The sequence below is a fragment of the Misgurnus anguillicaudatus genome, chromosome 22, assembly GCF_027580225.2.
Source record: "Misgurnus anguillicaudatus chromosome 22, ASM2758022v2, whole genome shotgun sequence".
Taxonomy (NCBI): domain Eukaryota; kingdom Metazoa; phylum Chordata; class Actinopteri; order Cypriniformes; family Cobitidae; genus Misgurnus; species Misgurnus anguillicaudatus.
In genome coordinates this window covers 19,769,060-19,785,452 of record NC_073358.2, presented here as the reverse complement: position 1 = coordinate 19,785,452, position 16,393 = coordinate 19,769,060, and the positions used below count along the sequence as shown (strand labels likewise).

At 37.8% G+C, this 16,393-nt stretch overlaps 1 protein-coding gene and 1 long non-coding RNA gene across 9 annotated transcripts in view; one reads left to right on the top strand and one right to left on the bottom strand.

Moving 5' to 3' along the window:
* The window catches only part of mef2cb (myocyte enhancer factor 2cb), an 80,859-nt gene that overhangs the window by 47,511 nt on the left and 16,955 nt on the right, over window positions 1-16,393 (bottom strand). The window lies entirely within an intron of this gene.
* On the top strand, window positions 9,836-15,024 carry LOC129440682 (uncharacterized). Of its 3 annotated transcripts, XR_008643195.2 has the most exons (4): window positions 9,836-11,638; window positions 12,353-12,459; window positions 12,539-13,783; window positions 13,862-15,024. It is a non-coding gene; the product is annotated as an uncharacterized lncRNA (long non-coding RNA). The 3 variants fall into 3 exon arrangements; XR_008643193.2 differs by having other exon boundaries at window positions 12,353-13,783; XR_008643194.2 differs by having other exon boundaries at window positions 9,836-12,459.

Genomic DNA, 16,393 nt, shown 5'->3' with positions numbered 1-16,393 from the left:
CATGGGGAAATGTGGTCGCAAAGATTTGAAATAACATATTACAGGGTAAAAAGTAAACCTTTTAGGAGGTGCATGATACTTTAAATAAACCCTAGCTTCTTTCAAATAAACTCCAATTTCCTTGAAGAGGTCTAAAAACAATGTTTAATATGTCCTCCGAACAGTTTGAATACAAGTGCAGGCTTTTGAGCCATCTTGTATTCAAGACTTTTAACTATGGCATAATCTTCAAAACTAAGAACAATGTCACACAACTGTTAGTCACAGATGGGGGGTAGGGTAGAGAGACAATGAAGTAATCAGAATGAATAAGCACACAGCACAACCACATCCACAATCAAAAGCAACAATCTGCCAGAGATTACAACATCAATACTCACTTTATCTTATCTATCCCACTTTTTCTATCCCCCTTTTTAATGTAATGTTATAATCTCTGGCAAATTGTCGCTCCCAATTGTGGATGCAACTGCGCTGCATGCTCACCCACCCTGACCACTCGTGCAGTATTTACTGTGGTTGGACGTTTTCCTATTGTCATTATAGACTTTTTTTTGTTTTGTATGATATTGAGGTTGTTAATGTGACGAGAAAATGTGTGTATTCAAATGTGATTGTTCATTGAAGGTCCAATACTGTGATTGGCCTGTGATTATTGTTTCATGTGATTGGTCAATATAAAAAGAAATGTTACTGCTGTGTATCCTGAGAAAAATCAATGGCAATGGAATATTTTAAGATCTGTCCATTCAAGTTATTTTCAGTTGAGACACCTCAAAACATGTGTTTTAGTCTAGGACAAGCCTTAAGCTTTGTCTGTAAAAGGTTGTATGTAAGGGTTTATCTCTAGGTCCATCCAAACTCATCTAAATCCCACTGTACGACTAAACAGAGAGACAGGAACCTTACGTGCACACACATAGAGTGGTGGAAGGATATGACATCAGCAACCACAGACAATCAAAGGTGTAAAGGTGCTTCCTTTCCTAAACTGTTCCAGTGTGCACAAAATGGGAACCAAAACTCCTGCGCTTCCTTCTCCAGACCAAAAAGAAGAGATGAATTGAGCGAAAAAGAGTTGAGGTATTTGTGCCACCACAGCTGACTGTAAACAAGGGCCCATCCACTGATGCAAGCACTGACAGAAAGGCTTTGCGGTTTTCATTTACAGGCTTGGGGATGACCAGAACTGTACTAACAACTGTCCCATACGGCAAAAAAAAGATATTTGCTAAAATATATTTTGGAATATGTTTGAAAAAAAAATTCACCAATGTATTTTTTGTATATTTTAAAATATATTTTAAAAATAAATACATTTTGAAGCATTAAAAAATATATCTAGCCTACTATATCTACTTTTTATGTTAAACATAACAGTTAAAAAAAATATTAAAATTAAATATATTTTCAACTTCAAAAATATATTTTATAAAATTAACTTGTATTTAGCATATATTTAAAATATATTTTGGCAAAGAATACTTTTTTGCCATATGGGTTGTAAAATTAGAAATGTACTTGCTTGCCCTTGAAATACATTTTGAAATATGTTGATACATGAAGTTTGAAACTAAATATATTTCCAAATTCAAAAATATATTCAATTGAGCATTAGTTTCTAAAAAATATAATTAGCATATATTTAAAATATATTTCTGGCCCGAGAATTTTTTATTATTATTATTATTATTTTGCCATATGGGGTGCCCTAAAGACCAGTTTATGTTTTGTATGCTGGTGTCTCCACCAAACTTCTTAACTAGTATATCAAGCAAGACTCGTCAACCGGCAATCAACGGCTAAAATTTACAAGTTAAATGGTTAACTACACTAACCATACTACCTTTTAAAGCTGTATCTAGGTACAGATATGTATACAGACTACCGGCACATCCAGGAACTTGCTTGTAAATTTCGTCACTGCCCCTTTTTGGGGGAAAACAAACTAGACTTCCCATAGACTTCCATACAAAATAGCGAAACAAAGCAACGTTCGTACACAGCCGACAGGCGCAAACAACCCAGGAAATCAATCAGACCAAAAATGTTGAGCAATTATATGTCCACCCTGCCCGCCACAGAGCGCAAAAGACACATCAACAGATTCAGCCTGGCCAATCCAAAAACATGTCCCCCTCACTCTCCAAGCGCCAAACCCGTGCAACAACGCCACCCAGTGTTCAGAAGTGTCTTACCCGCACATTTACTCGTACCTCATTGAGTCAACAGGAAAGCCAGTGAATGATTTTACTTCGTATTTGAAAGTTACTTTGTATTTATATATTATGTCTTTTTATTTAGAGTACTGAGTGCACTTTTCCGTCCAGCCATACAACTAACTGGCTTAGCGATTTTCCAGCAATCACTGGGCAGCGTTGCCACACAAACCCGACGCTGGGAGAATGAAAGGGACATGCCTTCAAACTGACCAAACCAAATCTGCCGATGCATCTCCAGCGCTCCACGACAGGCATAGTGGACATACAGCATTGTTCAAAATAACAGCAGCACAATGTGACCAACCAGAACAATCAAGGTTTCTAGTATATTTTTTTATTGCTACGTGGCAAACAAGTTACCAGTAGGTTCAGTAGATTCTCAGAAAACAAATGAGACCCAGCATTCATGATATGCACGCTCTTAAGGCTGTGCAACCGGGCAAGTAGTTGAATTAGTCGAAAGGGGTGTGTTCAAAAAAATAGCAGTGTGGCATTCAATCACTGAGGTCATCAATTTTGTGAAGAAACACGTGTGAATCAGGTGGCCCCTATTTAAGGATGAAGCCAACACTTGTTGAACATGCATTTGAAAGTTGAGGAAAATGGGTCGTCCAAGACATTGTTCAGAAGAACAGCTTACTTTGATTAAAAAGTTGATTGGAGAGGGGAAAACCTATAAAGAGGTGCAAAAAATGATAGGCTGTTCAGCTAAAATGATCTCCAATGCCTTAAAATGGAGAGCAAAACCAGAGAGACGTGGAAGAAAACGGAAGACAACCATCAAAATGGATAGAAGAATAACCAGAATGGCAAAGGCTCAGCCAATGATCACCTCCAAGATGATCAAAGACAGTCTGGAGTTACCTGTAAGTACTGTGACAGTTAGAAGACGTCTGTGTGAAGCTAATCTATTTTCAAGAATCCTCCGCAAAGTCCCTCTGTTAAAAAAAAGGCATGTGCAGAAGAGGTTACAATTTGCCAAAGAACACATCAACTGGCCTAAAGAGAAATGGAGGAACATTTTGTGGACTGATGAGAGTAAAATTGTTCTTTTTGGGTCCAAGGGCCACAGGCAGTTTGTGAGACGACCCCCAAACTCTGAATTCAAGCCACAGTACACAGTGAAGACAGTGAAGCATGGAGGTGCAAGCATCATGATATGGGCATGTTTCTCCTACTATGGTGTTGGGCCTATTTATCGCATACCAGAGATCATGGATCAGTTTGCATATGTTAAAATACTTGAAGAGGTCATGTTGCCCTATGCTGAAGAGGACATGCCCTTGAAATGGTTGTTTCAACAAGACAATGACCCAAAACACACTAGTAAACGGGCAAAGTCTTGGTTCCAAACCAACAAAATTAATGTTATGGAGTGGCCAGCCCAATCTCCAGACCTTAATCAAATTGAGAACTTGTGGGGTGATATCAAAAATGCTGTTTCTGAAGCAAAACCAAGAAATGTAAATGAATTGTGGAATGTTGTTAAAGAATCATGGAGTGGAATAACAGCTGAGAGGTGCCACAAGTTGGTTGACTCCATGCCACACAGATGTCAAGCAGTTTTAAAAAACTGTGGTCATACAACTAAATATTAGTTTAGTGATTCACAGGATTGCTAAATCCCAGAAAAAAAAATGTTTGTACAAAATAGTTTTGAGTTTGTACAGTCAAAGGTAGACACTGCTATTTTTTTGAACACACCCCCCTCAACCAATTGCCCAACTGCACAGCCTTAAGAGCGTGCATATCATGAATGCTGGGTCTTGTTTGTTTTCTGAGAATCTATTGAACCTACTGGTAACTTGTTTGCCACGCAGCAACAAAAAATACACTAAAAACCTTGACCACTCCGGCCAGTCACATTGCACCGCCACTATGTATTTTGAACAATACTGTATAATAACTCGACATGTTTAATCTGAGTGACTTCCCAAGCCACCCACGCCTGCCGGATGTGCACGAACGCTGCTAATATGAACTCTAGGTGCAAATGTGTCTTTTTTATGAATTCTGAATATTCTGAATAGGTCCTCACCAGCATAAACTAGACTGAACCACTGTTCTGGCTGAACCAACTTAGTTTATGCTTATCTACCCTGGTCTTTTCAGCAAGGAATGTTTAACATGTACACAAATACAGTCACATCAGATCATCGAAAATTCACTGCATACCAACATTACATTTCCGCTCCCTTATCACACAAAACAATCTAATCTTAACAGATTTTACAGCCCAGTTTATTTTTCAAATCAAGGTGCATTTTTCATAAACACGATCTAGCCTGGAGGGAAGAGCAAAAATAAAACTATTTTTATGTGAGATTTAATTAGCATATGTGTAAAATTATGGATGAACTGCTTTTCTGTTTTTGCAATGATTAGTGAATAGCTCTTTTCAGGTACTTTGCTAGATTAAGGCATTGGGTGGAGGAATTTATTTCTGTGATACAGGGCCCTCTTTTAGGTCTCTGCTGCAATACCTTCCTTCTGTCTCTACAGAAATCAACTGTTAATTACTTAAATAGTCAAATACTACATATAGGGCCTACTTTAAAACATTCCAGACCCTCTGATTGACCCCAAAGTTCACTTATTTTTGTAAAAAAGCTAAACCGATTCTGTCCTGATTACTGAGGGGGTGGTCTGTGAGGGAGTCACTTTAATTTTGTTTAAATATTAGCGGGAGAAATGATGGGTTTAAATTGACACATACTAATATTTGGTCAGAGTCTGCTACTTGTATTGTAAGTAAACATGCTGCACACTGTTTTTTACATGTATACCCCACTGAAAAATCCAGCCAAGACCAGCACAAGCTGGTAGCTGGCCCCAGCTGGTTTAAGGTGGCACTAGTTGTTTAACAAAGCCGGTCATGCTGGTGGACCAGCTGGTCTTCCAGCCTGACCAGCTAAGTCCAGCTAGACCAGCTTAAAAAGTGACCAAAACACAGCTAGACCAGCCTGCTACACCAGCAAAACCAGCTAACACCAAGCTGGGTGACCAGCCAAAACCAGCTCACCAGCTTATGCTGGTCTTAGCTGGATTTTTCAGTAGGGTACCCTGTATGTAAGAGCTAAAATAAGCTTGCGCAACTCAAATGCTCACGAAATGAAAGAGTTGGAAAGGAGCTGCTTTAGTTTTCTCAAAGAAAGGCTAAAGATGCTGTACAATGTGTTTGCACTAGAAGTCATGTCCTATGTAAAACAAATTGTGCTTGTACATCACATTAAATCAATTGGTGGGGAGTAGGTGTTTTTTGTGGCTGTTCCAACACATTTAAACACATGAGCATCTACACCACAAAAGCAATCCAGTGTTCTGACGAATTGTCCTACCTCCCATAGAAACATACAGGAGTAACCTTTCCCCAACCCCTAAACCCAATCTCTCCCCTACCTAACACCTAAACCTAAGACAACAGAACAATCTGACAGGTAGGATAAAATGTCAGGACACCAGTCCAATGCGTTTTCGACTACTTCTGAATGTGGACAAGCTCAAAACATTTTACACCCCTTGTATCAAAACGAGTCTTAATACCAGGTGTAAAGGATTTATTTATTTATTTATTTATTAAATAACTGCATTTGGACCTACTTCTCTTCACATGGCATACTTGTGTAATATTTGTAAGCTTGCACTCCAAGGGCCATTCTTCGGTTTAAAGTTTTAAATCACCCTTTCTAGCTTCATGTTAAGTCAGTCATTCCCTCTACCAGTCTCTTTTTTTCTAAGCTACATATATCATTTGTAACAACCTTCTGATATTAAGAGGCAAAGACTCTGCTTGTAATGCTGTTGTGTCTTTAAAATTTAGGCATGTGATGTGATCTAGTGTCACAGTGGAAAATGTGATGAAAGGGTGTTAACATCAGCCTCATCCTTCACAAACTCAGTAAACAATGATTGTAGTCCACCAAAGCCAGAACCAGGAAGCTGAGAGCTGTCTTTCAATTAGTCACTGGTTACATATCCAAGGAAAGCATGGTACAACATACTGTGTCAACTCTAACTGATAGAGGTGCAGAGAAACCAGCTGCTTGGCTGACAGATACACAGTGAGTGAATAGTGCAATGACTGATCACGGCACTGTTCTGGCTGGCCAGCTGTTAGCAGATAAATAAAGCAAAATATAAGGTGTTAAACATCCTCAATAGTGGCTTGGTCTTGATGTAAAAAGGCTAATGGCACTGTGCTGTCATGAAATGGAATTTTTTTAAGTTATTTTGGGTGGTTTCATGGGTCATTAGGCCAAAACATTACCTCAAAGAAAACCGACTTCTGGGTGAGTTCTTAGTACAGTGGAGCAATGTTTAAAGAAAGAAAGGAGAACCGAAAAAAGTCCAACCACGCTTGTCTCGAGCATGTATAGAATGAAAGAGAGAGAGACTTTTTGCACATGAGACAATGGAATTAATACTATTAACTGAAACTTTAAAGTTGTTTTGCTTGTATTTGTGACAGCAGTACAACTTTATTAATCAGCATCAGAGGCACTGGTTCAGCTTCAGTGAAACCTGGTTAAACCTACTCTGGAGACTACACTGGAAACAGCCTCATTCTCTACTCACAATGTTATCACAGAAAAAGTTTCTCCTTAATATAATTTCAACAGTAATAGGCAAATTTGTCACTGCATGGATGATGGTAATGTCTTGTGATGTCAGCCATACTGGTGGGTAAAGAGCTGAAGGGTATGTGACAGTGGACAAAGTTATGACCTTCAGACAGCATGCCTGAATGATTCTCGGATTATTTTATAGCACATTTATTCAGATTCTCCTATCCCTCTGTACCATGGCATTGTAATCAGACTAATTAAAATCTTTGTTCATTTAGAAATCTCAGATGACAATTTGTTTCACTCTACCCTACAGCGGTCCTGTGAAAAGAGAATTAAATTTGATCTTCTGACAGCAATTACTAAACGTTCCCTCCTGACTTCAATTAAGCCTAGGGGCTAACGTGGCTCACAGAGGAAGTGTGAGGGCCAAGATACATCCTTTGCCACTTTTAATCCTTGCTCTTCTTTTCCTTCTTTTGGATTTAAAATGATCTTATAGAACAGGTACTTCTGATTCTAGATTATGATTGGATGAGGAGCATTTGAAGTGGTGGTAAAATAACTACAAATGCATACATGTGATGGTGCATTTAATAATATTTTTAATACTGTATGTTTGCTTAGAAAATGCAAACAGCCTACCGTTGGTGGAAGAATTGTTTAAGCGTGTAATAATAAAACAACTCTTAGATTAACTATAACCATAACCTCTCATAGCTTATTGTCTTAGTACAACCCAGTCAAATTTTATTGCAATGATTAAAAGTGATTATCTGTTTGGTTGTTTTGTTCCCTTTTGGAGTCTTCTTGATGATGAACTTTATCTTGGGGGTGGAGGAGATGAGGTGGAAAAGAGAAGTTAGGCAACCTCCATTCCCTGTCTCTGATCAATCAGCAGTGAATGCAAGAAACTTCGTTTTATGACTAATGTTTCAGTAATGATGGTGAAACAGTCTGGCACCAGATGTTTCTTTCACTTTCACTGTATTCAAAAATAAGCAAAAAAGTGACATTCAAGGCAATGTCAAATCAAAAGGCACTTGGACTGTCATGGAATTTTTATAAATCAAGCGTAAACTTGGCATTTGGCAATATGTAAAAATATGTCCCTGTTAGTGTCAAATGATCACCAATGCAAATTTAAACTAGTGACTGATCTGTGATCTGCTCTGTAATCAAATTACATGACTTTCAGAACTGCAGGGGCATGGTTTCAAACTGACGAAGCAAAATTTCCAAATGACTGTCCACTGTACACTGACCAGATAGATGAATCAATACCTGCCCTTACTCGCCCTACCACACATTGCATTTTTGAACCCTCCTTGTGGTGACCTGAAGACATCCAAACGGGTCACAAGGTACATTCTGTCTTCAGTTTAGATTTTTCAGAGAGAACACAATTTGAAGCTGAAACCCACTCAACAAGGATGTCCTTCAAAACAAGTTTTCCCCCATATTTCTATCTCGCTCTCATCGGTCCCAGCGCTCCACAATGAAACCGAGTAACCCAGATCAGTGTGGAAGAGGAGAGAAAGATTGCGTGAGACCAGACACTCTCTCAAATCGCCTGCTGCAAAATGTAATGCCGTTCTTCCCCTCCCCCAACTCAGCTTTCCAAAGTAATGTCACAGTTTGGTTTTTAATGCAAGCCGATCCGCCTGATTGTTGGAAGCGTTACTGTGCTGTTGACATTGTGGATCATTAAACCGTGATTGGTGCTGTTAGTGTTTGTCTAAAGATGAGTGCTAAAATGATTAAGTGATGTCTGTCTCTTTTTTTCTCATTATAATCCTTCCTTTCTGACTCACTCCCTCTGTTTTTTACTTCCTTTAATACATGACGCAAACTAAATCAGATAATTTGCCCCAACAGCAAGCTCACAGCATGTATTATATGGAAATATAGCAATATAACACTTAAATCTCAAATTTCTAATCAATATGCTTTAGGATATCTGCATCTCACAGCCCCCTCCCCTTTGGCATCCTTAGCGTGAAGCAGGGGGCCTGGTAGCCCCAGGCCCAGTCTCTCATTATGGCCTCAGCATGCAGACACATACCCAACCCCCTGTTTGTAGTGGTGAGAGGAACCACCAGGGGCTGGCACAAGTTACTCCAGCACCGACTCAACCCGACCTCATCAAAGCACAAGCTCGTAATTTGTCACAGAAAGCAACCAATTAAGATGCGTTAAGGGATGAGTGAGGGGAGGAAGAGAGGGTAGGTATATGAGGGCAAATCAGTGAAAAGATAGTGTTTGATTAAAGAGTCAGCACAGCTGTGGTGAATCAAAACGATCTAAACTAAAAAAAAAATATACGTGGACAAGAGTTTTAGAGCTGGTGTGACCGATAAAGGGTACTGCTGGTTAACCCTTGAGGAGAAAAGTGAGAGTCAATATTACATTTCTGTCTCGGATGGTAAAGAGGCTTTTACTGATAGTATGTTAAACACACACATGCTAACTGGACGTGATTTTAAAATGAGTTTCTGGTATACACAAAGTCAAACTCCACCCACTTCATTCATCATCTAGTTTTAGCTAACACACAGCTAGCCTGGAATAATCTATAATGTTAAGATTTAAAGGGTAAAGATTTTTTGTTACAACATAGTGACATTTAAAATTTACTACCATGCTTCTTTGCAACTAATCTTAGTCACTGCCTTGTGTGAACAAAAAAATATAATTCTTTTTTCTTTCTTATTCCATGTCAATTCCTCTATTTTGTTTTTTATACAGAGGTTTGCAAAATGTGTTCATGTTATTTATTTATTTATTTGCTTTCTCAGGCTTTGCCTTGTTGTTCAGTAGCGTGTCAGGGTTGCATGCATTTGCATAGCTTCCTTTACTGTGTTTCTTGTGTCTTGCAGCTGTGACGGGCCTGTTTTCCTTCATGTGATCAGAAAACATTGACAGCGAAAGTTTTCCTATGCCACACATCGGATTAAACAGGATCCTTTCTATGTTTCACAATTTTTCTGTCATCTCGATAGAAAAAATATGCTAGTAAAAAGTCAAATGTGTTTAGAAAGGTGAGAGATGGATATGATGTTATTTTTGTAGGCATTTATATAAAAAATAGTCACTCTTTAAATTGCTGTTATTCTGATGGTAATCACTCACCCAGGCTAAATTATGATTGTTACTCGATTCAAGCTGATAACAACGAAAAGGAAAACCAGGAAAAGCAAGTGCTTTAAGCCAGTGTTGTTTAAATCAAGTCAATGTGTTTTTTTCGGTATCCAGTGATTTATCTACACCATCTTGATTTTGGCGGGTGGGGGGCACAGCCTGCAGAAGGTTGTGGAGGGAAGGAAGCATTTTTCCAAAGTTTTAGCCACTACAGAGCAAAGGGACCGGCCCAACGTTTTCCCTCGGCTCCCGATCCAGCTGCAGTGTTCACAAAACCCCATCTGTCCCACTCGGCTTATGATAGCACAACTTGTCTCTCACTTTTCTCCCGCCCTCCTTTGCCTTTGCACCCATGGACTTTTCTACTCCCTCCTGCACTGTTGGGCACATATCGCCCTCCCCCAGTTGTTTTCTTTTCCCTTGTTGCATGTTTTTTCCTGATTTCTTTTCCCCTCACTACTGAGAAAAGTTCTATGACTGTTTGACCCTGAGATGGGATGAGAATGCTCAACCCCCTCTTATACCACTCCCTCCCTTCCTCATAGTGGCGCCTACAGTAGTAACTCTTTCTCAGTCTTCTCGTTTCCTCCATTCTCCTATCTTCTCCTTTGCTCTTCCTGGGTCTGCTCCCAGGTCTGGTGTTAGGCAGACGTTCCTGCTGCGCATTATTCCAAATAAACAACTCATTACACATGTAATTAACCGAGGGGGCTAGCCAAGCATCGGAAGCTAAGCCATACCACTATTCTTAGTCCCTCTCTCTGATTCCGCTGGAGGGAAGCTCAGAGAAAAGTGGGCTGTGTTCAGGAGAAGGAAGAGTGGGAGGGAAAGTGAGAAAAGAATTTAAATGAACTTCCCAACAAAATTAAAACATTTTAACCCTCTAACCTTTTCTCTGTCTTGCATTTTTCTTACTGGCAATTTCCATGGAATGTACTCAGCTCTTCCTTGATTTCCTGACCGTCTTAAAAGTGGGTCATCGACGTGCTGCCTAGCAGATTTTTACAGAAAAAAGGTCTGGGTTGCATTCCCCGAAACCTTCTTAGCTCTACGTCGTTCTTAAGTTGTACCTTAAGCTGTACCTTATCGTTAATACGTGTTTCCCGAAACGTTCTTAGTTACGTATCACTTCTGTAAGTTGTTCGTTCGGGAGGTTGGTCTGGAGCACTCTTAACTATACCTTATCCCACTTGACTCCGCTAAGGGCCATGACTGTGATAAAAGCTTGTGTACACTGCAGTCTATTTAACTAAATATCTGTAAAAAAAAAGTTGAAGTACACTCCATGTTAAATTAGGCAATTTTTTTTATTTAAAGAATAAAACATTCACATAATTAGACATTATTACACTGATGGTTGTTAGATTTGTAATATTTTTTTTCCAAAGGAACATCAGCTTCAAACTATTATTACAGGCTTAAGAAACTATCAACAAAAAAAAAAGAGTTTGGGTGGAGGAGTTGGTAAAACTATGGCAGGCAGCTAGCTATACAGCGAATCTTACTATTTCATTTGTGCACTTTAAAAACCGTTGGGTTATTTGTTTTACCCAACAGGTGGGTTAAACATATTGGGTTGTTGTGTTGGGTTATTCCTAGCTTGTATTGGGTTATTTCTATAACAACCCAGACAGATGGGTTAAAATCTGGCTCACGTCACGCATTTTGAATTCGACAGGTGCCACTGCTGAGTGCGGACAGACACGAGAGGTACGCTTTAAAATATATATCTCTGTGTAATGTTTTATTTGCTACAAAGTGTCTTTAAGCTCTAATACACAGTAAACTATCAGCCATTTTCTACAAATACTTGTACAAAAACGCTGTTGTCTAGTTTTTGTCCGTTACACCTGTTCCATTGATTAACTGTTACCGATGCCAACACGCGTTTTTAAGCCATCATAAAGATAGAAAAACATCGCAATTTATTTTAATACCAAACAGCACCAACAGCATGGTCCCTTACGAAAATGAATCATGTCTTTTTTTAGTAGTATAACGTTAGTTTCATGACGTATTAATTGCCATATTGCTTTAACCATGGTTTCTGTAACAGACAATGCTTTTTTGTTTAAAGTGAAGTTAAAACCGTTTTTAACTTTTGTAAGGGATGCAACCGGCTGTTTTTGGCTCCTAATATTTTTTTAGCCAGTCTGTGTTGTAGAAACAGAGCTGTAATATAAATGTGCTTCTGAATGGAAATGTCTTAAGAAATGACTCAATGGCATTTTATTGTCGTCTTACTTCAGTATAATCCCTGATAAAGCGCTGTTTAATCCTGCACGTCTACTACTGTTTACGGTTACCCCAGTAACGGTTGAATTTGCGCTTCAGCGACATCTACTATCAAAGTAGATTATTTATTCAGCGTGCCAGATGTGTTTGCTTTGAGATTTAATTAATTACTCTATTCTTTAAATGTAGACATTCTTGGAGATGTTGCATTAAAAACCTTACAAAATGGCCAGCAAGATGGTTCAGCCTTCCTACAGTACCAAGAGGCAAAGCAAGCATTTATTAATTTTCAACCTGTAAGTATCATTTATGACACTTGTTTTTTTTTATCCTGTTTATGTGTGCATATTTACATTGTGAAAAGTCTGTCTTAAGGTCAGAAAACAAACATAATTCAGTATTTGGAGGAGGTATGACGAAGATTCCATATCCTGCTATGGGATGAATTCGACTAATCACAAGCCTTTGTTATCGTGGGGAGGCATGGCCCAGGAGCAAGACCAGCAGTTGACATGTGCTTTAATATTTTTTACATTTTAGACAGAGTATCCCAAGCCTTTCACTACTGTTAAGTAGTTTCTGTAACACACAATACATTTTGTACACTCTAAAAACCGTTGGGTTATTTGTTTTACCCAACAGGTGGGTTAAACATATTGGGTTGTTGTGTTGGGTTATTCGTAGCTTTTATTGGGTTATTTCTATAACAACCCAGACCGATGGGTTAAAATCGGGCTCACGTCACGCATTTTGAATTTCAATGGTCGACAGGTGCCACTGCTGAGTGCGGACAGACACGAGAGGTACGTTTTAAAATATATATCTCTGTGTAATGTTTTATTTGCTACAAAGTGTCTTTAAGCTCTAACACACAGTAAACTATCAGCCACGTTTTCTACAAATACTTGTACAAAAACGCTGTTGTCTAGTTTTTGTCAGTTACACCTGTTCCATTAATTAACTGTTAGTGTTACCGATGCCAACACGCGTTTCTAAGTCATCATAAAGATAGAAAAACATCGCAAATTATTTTAATACTAAACAGCACCAACAACATGATCCCTTACGAAAATGAATCATGTCTTTTTTTAGTAGTATAACGTTTCATGGCGTATTGATGCCATATTGCTTTAACCATGGCTTCTAACAGACAATGTTTTTTGGTTTAAAGTATAGTAAAAAACGTTTTTTAACTTTTGTAAGGGACGCAACCGGCTGTTTTTTGCTCCAAATATTTTTTTAGCTGGTCTGTTATAGAAACAGAGCTGTAATATAAATGTGCTTCTGAATGGAAATGTATTAAGAAATGACTCGATGGCATTTTATTGTCGTTTTACCTCAGTATAATCCCCTGATAAAGCGCTGTTTAATCCTGCACGTATACTACTGTTTACGGTTACCCCGGTAACGGTTGAATTTGCAATTCAGCGCCATCTACTGTCAAAGTATTTATTCAGCGTGCCAGATGTGTTTGCTTTGAGATTTAATACATTATTCTTTTCTTTAAATGTAGACATTCTTGGAGATGTTGCATTAAAAACCCTACAAAATGGCCAGCAAGATGGTTCAGCCTTCCTACAGTACCAAGAGCCAAAGCAAACATTTATTAATTTTCAACCTGTAAGGATCATTTATGACACTTGTTTTTTTTATCCTGTTTATGTGTGCATATTTACATTGTGAAAATTCTGTCTTAAGGTCAGAAAACAAACATAATTCAGTATTTGGAGGAGGAGGTATGATGAAGACCCCATGTCCTGCTATGGGATGAATTCGACTTATCACAAGTCTTTGTTATTGTGGGGAGGCATGGCCCAGGAGCAAGACCAGCAGTTGACACATGCTTTAATATTCCCAAGCCTTTCACTACTGTTAGGTAGTTTCTGTAACACAGAATACATTTTGTACCAGGTGATGTTTCCTTAACACACTGTCACCTGCTTAAAGGGATAGTTCCCCCCAAAATAAAAATTATGTCATAATTTTCTTCCTCTCCTGTTGTTACAAACCTGTATACATTTCTTTGTTCCACAAAGACCACAAAGGAATGCCTGAAACCAAGCAGACCATGAGCCCCATTGACTGTCACAGTAGGAAAAAAGAATACTATGAAAGTGAATGGGGCCCACGATCAGCCTGATCTCAAACATTCCTTGAAATATCTTCCTTTGTGGTCATCAAATTAAGACTTTTATACATGTGAGAGGATGAAAATGATGACAAATGTGTGAACTATCCTTTTAAGCAGTTTTTACTTGGATAAGATGGAGTATTTGTTCTGTTCTTATATGTTTTTGAATATTTATTTATGTATGTATGTATATATGTATGTGTGTATGTATGTATTTATGCTTCTATACATGTATGTATTTATACATTTAAGTGCAGATGCAAATGACTAAATGGAAATAAAGCATTATAAATGTATTTTGTAAGTTTTGTATTATTTATTTACAAAGCAAATAATAGTAATAAACATTAAATAATAATAATAATAATAATAATAATAATAATAATAATGGGGTTAAAACAGCATTGCAAAAAATAACCCAACAAATTGGTTATTTCATAACCCAACTAATTGGGTAAAACTTTCTACCCAATGCATTGGGTTAAAATAACCCAACAATGGGTCGGTGCTATAGTAACCCACCATTGGGTTATTTATTGGGTTATTTTTAACCCAGCTGCTTTTAGTGAGTACCAGGTGATGTTTCCTTAACACACTGTCACCTGCTTAAAGGGACAGTTCCCCCAAAAATAATTCTCTTCCTCTCCTGTTGTATACATTTTTTTTTGTTCTGATGACCACAAAGGAAGATATTCCGAGCAATGCCCGAAACCAAACAGATCACGAGCCCCATTGACTGTCATAGTAGGAAAAAAGAATACTATGAAAATGAATGGGGCTCATGATCGGTTTGATATCAAACATTCTTTGAAATATACCCTTGTGGTTATCAAAATAAAGACTTACAGGTCTTATATACAGGTTTATAACATCCTGAGAGGGAGAAAATTATGACAAAATGTGTGAACTATGCCTCCAAGCAGTTTTTAGTTGGAAAAGATGGAGTACATTTGTTCTGTTCTTATGTTTTTGTTTCAACATGATCTCACAAAGTTCCGTGGGATAGTCAGGTTTGGGTACGGATGTCATTTCATGTAAATCTAACCCTAAACCGAAGCGAAAATGGTAAGAAAATAGGACAAAACAGATGAGTAACCAATCCGTGAGAATGCCACGGAAAAGACAGTCCGTAGCAGGGCCACGGAAAAATGCGAAGATCCGTGAGAATGCCACGGAAAAATGAGCACAAAATTCCGTGACTATGCCACGGAAATTCGTGAGATCAAGTTGTTTTGTTTATTTATGTATGTATATATGTATGTATGTGTGTATGTATTTATGCTTCTATACATGTATGTATTTATACATTTAAATGCAGGTGCAAATGACTAAATGAAAATAAAGCATTATACATGTATTTGTAAGTTTTTAATTATTTATTTATAAAGCAAATAATAGTAATAAATAATAATAATAATAATAATAATAATAATAATAATAATGGGGTTAAAACAGCATTGCAAAAATAACCCAACAAATTGGATAATTTCATAACCCAACTAATTGGGTAAACCTTTCTACCCAATGCATTGGGTTAAAATAACCCAACAAAGGGTCGGTGCTATAGTAACCCACCATTGGGTTATTTATTGGGTTATTTTTAACCCAAATGTTTTTAGTGAGTGCATTTCAAATCCGTTAAATCTTTAGTTTACCGGCTATTTTAGCTGCAATAAACAAATCAAGTAAAAATCGCATGCCACGGGAGCACATTCATCACAAAATCATAATTGTTGATTTTTCTAAATATTATTATTGATGTTAAGTCGACTTTGCATCAAAGTTTTTTATGTTTTCTAACTTTGAGGCAGCTGCATGCCATATTCTTTATAAACACTCAAAAGAAACTGCTCCACTTGATTACTGCTTGTATAAGGTCAACAAATGTTCCACATTAAAACTAATCAAAGCTAAAATCTAAAGCAATCATAATATATATTTATATATCATATAATAGATATTTCTATGTTACATTTAAGGCAAACAGACAGGCGCGGCTCCTGAAATGCGTCCATTAAGCTTTATCCGCATTGTAAATGCGCTGCTTGCGCATCCAATGTCCAAAAACAATAAACGTGTGAATTAATGAACAACAATTT